General features: G+C 42.9%; 1 long non-coding RNA gene across 1 annotated transcript; it reads right to left on the reverse strand.

Moving 5' to 3' along the window:
• Window positions 1-1,703: 1,703 nt before the first annotated feature.
• Window positions 1,704-5,004, reverse strand: LOC114273821 (uncharacterized). The gene is made up of 3 exons (XR_014365786.1): window positions 4,388-5,004; window positions 3,471-3,515; window positions 1,704-1,991 (listed from the first exon to the last, which is right to left on the reverse strand). It is a non-coding gene; the product is annotated as an uncharacterized LOC114273821 (long non-coding RNA).
• Between the last annotated feature and the right edge of the window lie 996 nt (window positions 5,005-6,000).

Consider the following 6,000-nt stretch of genomic DNA (forward strand, 5'->3'; position numbering starts at 1 on the left):
CATTTTTGTGCAAAATGATGCGATGATGCTAAAAGTTCAAATTACAAATACTCTTTTCAAAAGCTGTTTCATTCCATCATGTCTCGTTTGTTACAACATTTTACAGACTAAGGCACAAGTTTTATAGAAAATAAACTGCCTGATAATGTACAAGTGTGCTACAACTACTAGCAAAAAGATAAATAAAACAGGAAACAGCTACGTCTGTGCTCTCTGGAGCGGGAATAAGAGGCCCTCCTCGTCCTCTTCTGCGGGACAACCTCTGCATCACCATCATCATTCGGGTCGGAGCTGTCGTCCTCAGGATCCCCCTCAGCCTCGCCTCCATTCCCGGAACCAAGACTGGAGTCCCCCTCCTCGGCAGATGTCTCTGACTGACGGTCTGTAACCTCCTCCTCCTCCTCATCGAGCTCCGCCTCTATGACATGTGCCCTGTGTCTGCGGGAGGACCCTCCTCGAGCTCCTCGAAAAGGCCTGGATGGCCCAGCTCCCTGAGAAGGCCTGGATGGCCCAGCTCCGTGAAAGGGCCCAGATGACCTAGCTCCCCAAGGAGGCCCAGGTGGCCTGGCCTGCGGCTGAGCGTATACCGGGGGCATATGAAAATAAAGAGTTCAATTCAAATACATCAGTCCAAATATGTATATCAGATGCAGATACAAGCAAAAACTACATGAAATGAGTGCATGTAAACACAGTGTACAAGTGGGGTGTGTGTCAGATGTGCTCTACACAAGTAGCCTATCAAAGCAGTAGAAATCAGCATGCCATCAGAAGTATGATAAATGCCAGAAAACTAAAGGGTACCTGGATGCCCATGATAGACAACTGTGCCTCCCTCCGCAAGACCATCCCCTCAAGTGAGGCAACCAATCCGACCACCTCCTCCACGTACTCTCGGGGTGGCTGCAAATACGAGCTCATAATCATCAGTGAATAAAGGAATGTCTAAATGTTTGAATGATAGATGAAAAACAATGGGGCATACCAGTGGTGAGTCGGGATCAATGGCGTATCGATCACCGGGCATCGGAGGCTCTATCGGGATCGGAGTCGGAGAAGTAGTCCCATACTGCTACCCCATCAGCTCAGTCGGCATATCCGGCCATCCAGGATGAGGATAAGTCGGAGGAAACGGAGGAACCGATCTACCCCCACCTCCAGATGTACCAACCCTGCTGGTGGAAGGGGCGTCTGCAGCCCGAGCCCGGGCCTGGATCGAAGATGGCGTACCAACAGACCTCGTCATCGAGGTGCGAACTCCCGTCAATGGAGGCATCAGATATGTATGACGGTAAGTGGCGTAATCCCCCTCATCGAGATGTAGCAAAGCGTCACTACCCAGCATAGCACCGACTACATCCTGGGAAGAGAGCCTATCAGCAGTCCGCATACTGACTGGGGGTGCTGCGGGAGGGTCCTGAGAAGTGTACCCCCATACCTGACGCAGAAAGCATTCCTCCAGGAACCATGCTCTACCAACCGGTCCTTCGAGCAGGACCCTGTACTGGGAGGTGCCCGATCCTCCGGCATACTGAAATCGGAGACCATCACTGTCACGCCCCAAACTTGCCCCTAAAAGTTTGGGCATGACCTACACAGAAACGGGCGCATAACCTGGTATACATATCATATGGGGCCTGAACGGAAGCATTTACCAATATAAATTAACATAAATAAAAGAACTGCATCCATTGAGCGACCACTATCATGCCAGGATCACAGACAAAACATAAGGCAAATAAACATACAGTGACGTGCACCAAAGAGTTAGCTATGAACATATATATATACAGACCCAGCCCTTAGAATTGGGCGTAAAACAACATGGACAGGCAAAGGAATTATATATACATCAACCTTAAGCAAACAATCAGAGTGTAAAATCAAAAGTTTAGCAAAAAGGGTTGCCTTCACTTAAGTGCCTGGATACTCTGAGGTTGACAAAAGAGGCATGGATGCCATGGGTTAAAACTGACCTCCAGGTGGAGTGCCTACAGAAACAAACATAAGACAAAGTGAGTCAAGCTCAGTGAACAGTAGTACATAAACAATTTAAAGGTTAACTTAATTTACTTACAATGTACACATTTCTCTAACTAGATAAGTAAATGCAAAAATCCTGTGGTTAGTCTGATTCTGTACACATTTCAGAACAATCTTGTCGGTTCATAACTTCATAGGTTGGCCCTCGGCCTGATGGGTTCACACATTCACAAATTAGCCCTTGGCTTAACTTAGATACATAACTTCACAAATTGGCCCTCGGCCTTTGAGATTCATAGTTTCACAAGTTACAGATTCATACTTCACAAGTTGGCCCTCGGCCTCATAATTTCAGAATTCACAAGTTGGCCCTCGGCCTCATAAGTTCACAAATTCACAAAGTGGCCCTCGGCCTCATAAGTTCACAAATTCACAAAGTGGCCCTCGGCCTTATAAGTTCACAAATTCACAAAGTGGCCCTCGGCCTTATAAGTTCACAAGTTATTCCTTTCATATCTTCACAAATTATATCTTTCATAAGTTCACAAGTTATTCCTTTCATAGCTTCACAAATTATATCTTTCATAAGTTCACAAGTTATTCCTTTCATATCTTCACAAATTATATCTTTCATAAGTTCACAAGTTATTCCTTTCATATCTTTCATAATTTCACATAACCGAGTGACCCATAAAGGGACCAAATTGGCTTTAAGCCCAGTTCTTGTATGTATGGACTCAAGAGGTGGTTCGCATTGCAACACTTAGTTTCGTACTAGGAATCAATAGCTCTTGAAGACTGAACAATTCATATTATGTCATAGCATAAACGAAGTGAATAAACATAACATAATAATGCCAGGTTCATACAAATACCGTTCACAATGGTGCACATAAATTTCCCTTTATGATTCATTACATGTAGCCATAGTCATCTTACATATAACAAAGTATTAATAATAATTATTTACAGAAACACATGTGTCGTTACAGTACTATTCATGGGGATAGAACAATTCGCACCATAACGTGAGTCATATAATAATGTTATTGATATTCAATTCTTTGACGTATAAGGAAACCCATGGTTCTGTTCGATTTTCATTTCGTTAATCCATTTTAGGCAGATGTCTATGTCATAAAACATGTATCGAACTAAATAAGGCTGTAGGAGTCCAGGATAGGACGTTCAAAATATCATGTTCCCATTAAGCGGGGTTTATATTCATAATCCCTTCTTGCCAACCAGTTGCATAATATTAATAATTCTTGTGCGGAGTTATAGGTAATTTACAGGTTATTATACATTAAGGATAACCATTAACCATAACCAGAATGTAGAGTAGTTTCAGCGTCATACCGAAGTGCACATAATCTTTCAATGTTCTCACCGATCCCTAAACAACATAAATGCTTACAAAGAACAGTGCGTTAACAATAAGAATTATTTACGGTAAGTAAACGTACGATTGCAGAACTACTACTCACAGTGATCGGTTCCCGGTGGTAATAGGACGATATCCTCGTCTCGACCTACAAGTACAGTGCACAACACATAATATGAGATTATACTCGCTCATTTACTTATTCTCTTTGATCATTCAATCAATTATCCATGGTGGTACCAAGCTCATTATTTCTTAATAAGTTATACTCCATGTCACAGAAACAGGAGAAATCAATGGAAAATGGTTTAGGTGAAGAAATGGTATAAAATTAGTTGACAGAAAGTGAACAGTCGTCACTAATTTGGGCATAACTATTTTTGTATTTAGAATTTGGGAGTGAGACCACTTCCATTGGAAACTAGACTTCCGGGGCTTGATTTTAGGCTCAAGAATCACTCAAAACGGAGCCCCGAGGCAAAAGATATGCTTATTCAAAGATGGCTGGACAAAGCTGTCTCCCGCACGTGCGGGAAACAGGGCCGCACGTGCGGCTCGGGGCAGTGTGTAGTCCGAAAATGGCTCTTTTTGCTCCAACACTTGGTTTTTCCATTTTTAAGCTTGGTTCTTAACATAAATCACTCAAAAACATGTAGAATTGCCCTATAACATGATAAACTAACATCAACCAAGTGTAATTTCATTTCAAACAATTCAATCTTTGTCTCAAGGTTCAAGATTAATGCTTAATCTTTCATGATCTTCAAGATTCTTAAAAACACAACCCACAACCCACAAATTCACATGATTCTTGCATAATCTAAAGTTTATTTCATGATATCCATGAGCTTGAGCTCCACTCATAAACAAAATTAAAGAACTCAATTTCTAATTCCTCAAATTAGCTCAAGTAAATACATAGATAAACCTTAACCCCAAATGGGTTTAAATCTTCCAAGATCTCTATGATTTTACCAAATTGATACTTTAAACACAAGATTTCAAGATAGATTTTCATACCTAACTCAATCTTTGTCTATCTCTTAGCTCTCTTCAATTCCTCCAAGTCCCATGGGTGATCTTCTTTCTTTCCTTCAATTCTCTTCCATCATCTTCAAAGCCTCCATGGATGTTGGGAAAATTGACACTCTTCCCTCTCTCCCTTTCACAGTTTCCTCTCTCTCTCTTTAGATATTTTGTTTTTTGACTCCAAAAGTATGAGTTCACCACTTATATAACTCATACACACCTATATATTTAATTATACAAGCTTTATCACAAATAAGGAGGGCCAAACACGCCCTTACGAATCGCGAAAAATTAAATTTCAATTAAACTTTCCAGATGACTCTAAAAATTATGATGATCATAAATATGTCCCCTATTCTGGTTTCTGAAGCCTCTAAGGCCTTCAATTTGCAGTACAAAGTTAACCACCCAAACGCACATTAACAAATCAGACAAATTAGATTTCCAATTATGTTTCCCAAATAGTTCTAAAAATTTTCATTAACACATCCAAGTCCTCAATTGTGATTTCTGAACCCGTAAAGGTCGGTAATTTCAATTTTACAGTCGTGGCTCAACAAATAATTCCTCAATTTGAACACATATCAATAAATCAAAATGCATTAACCCAATAGGCCATAAAGGTAATCTTTAATACGGATTTTGGGGTTGTTACAATCACCCAAGGGCGCCCAGGGCTGCCATGTAATCTGCGGATAACAAATGCATAAACCAATCAGAAATCGGGAATATGCGGGGCAAATCAAAGATGAAAATGGAAGGGATCGAGAGTTTTGAAATACCTCCGACGGTCGCACAGAGTCGAAATACTGCCGTAGATAAAAGAAAGTCTCTCGGGGTCTCGGCCGGTGCTGGCCCTCGAACACCAGTGAGTACGGGGTCATGAGGGGCCCTGCCACCTCCAACTCTGGGGCTAACGTCGGGAAATATACGTAGACCCATAAATGAGAAAAGTAGTGCAGAATGTAAGTACAAAATGCTCAGGGCAAAATACAGACTGTAAAGTGCGCCGTGTGTGCAATGTACAAGTAATGAGGAGCAGAAATGTAAATCAAGAGGACAGAAAGTACCTCCCAGGCTCTCCAATAATCGCCAAGTAAGTCTCCCTGCCCGCGGGAGGTCGCGCTCATGTAACAGTAAAGGGTAGCCAGGCCGGCGCTACCCCAGTCATACCGACTGACCTGTGATAGGTCAACCAGGGCGCTCAACAGACACAGCCCAACCGTGTTCCCTCTATCGGCAAACAGAGTAGTCCCGAAGAGGAACATAAGAAAACCACGGGCATACTGCTCTGTCTCCTCAGGAGTCCCGGGCTCCATCTCCGCCAGCCGGAAGTGGGAAGAGAACCAAGTGTATCGAACTCTCCCGGAAGCTCTGTCGACAGGCGGGCGGGTCCCCAGCAAATGTATCCAAGCGGCCTCCCATTCGCCCATATCCTCGTCATAAGGAATGGGCCAACCTCTTATGTCCAGGCCAGTCAATACAGCAAAATCCAGTGGGGTCATAGTCAAATCCCCAGTGGCGGAGAAATGAAAGGAGTTGGTGGTGTCCCACCATCTCTCCACCAAAGCTGCCATCAGTGTCCTCCTCGCAGGACAACGTGA

Source organism: Camellia sinensis, chromosome 4 (assembly GCF_055761805.1).
Source record: "Camellia sinensis isolate YWXY chromosome 4, ASM5576180v1, whole genome shotgun sequence".
Classification (NCBI taxonomy): Eukaryota; Viridiplantae; Streptophyta; class Magnoliopsida; order Ericales; family Theaceae; genus Camellia; species Camellia sinensis.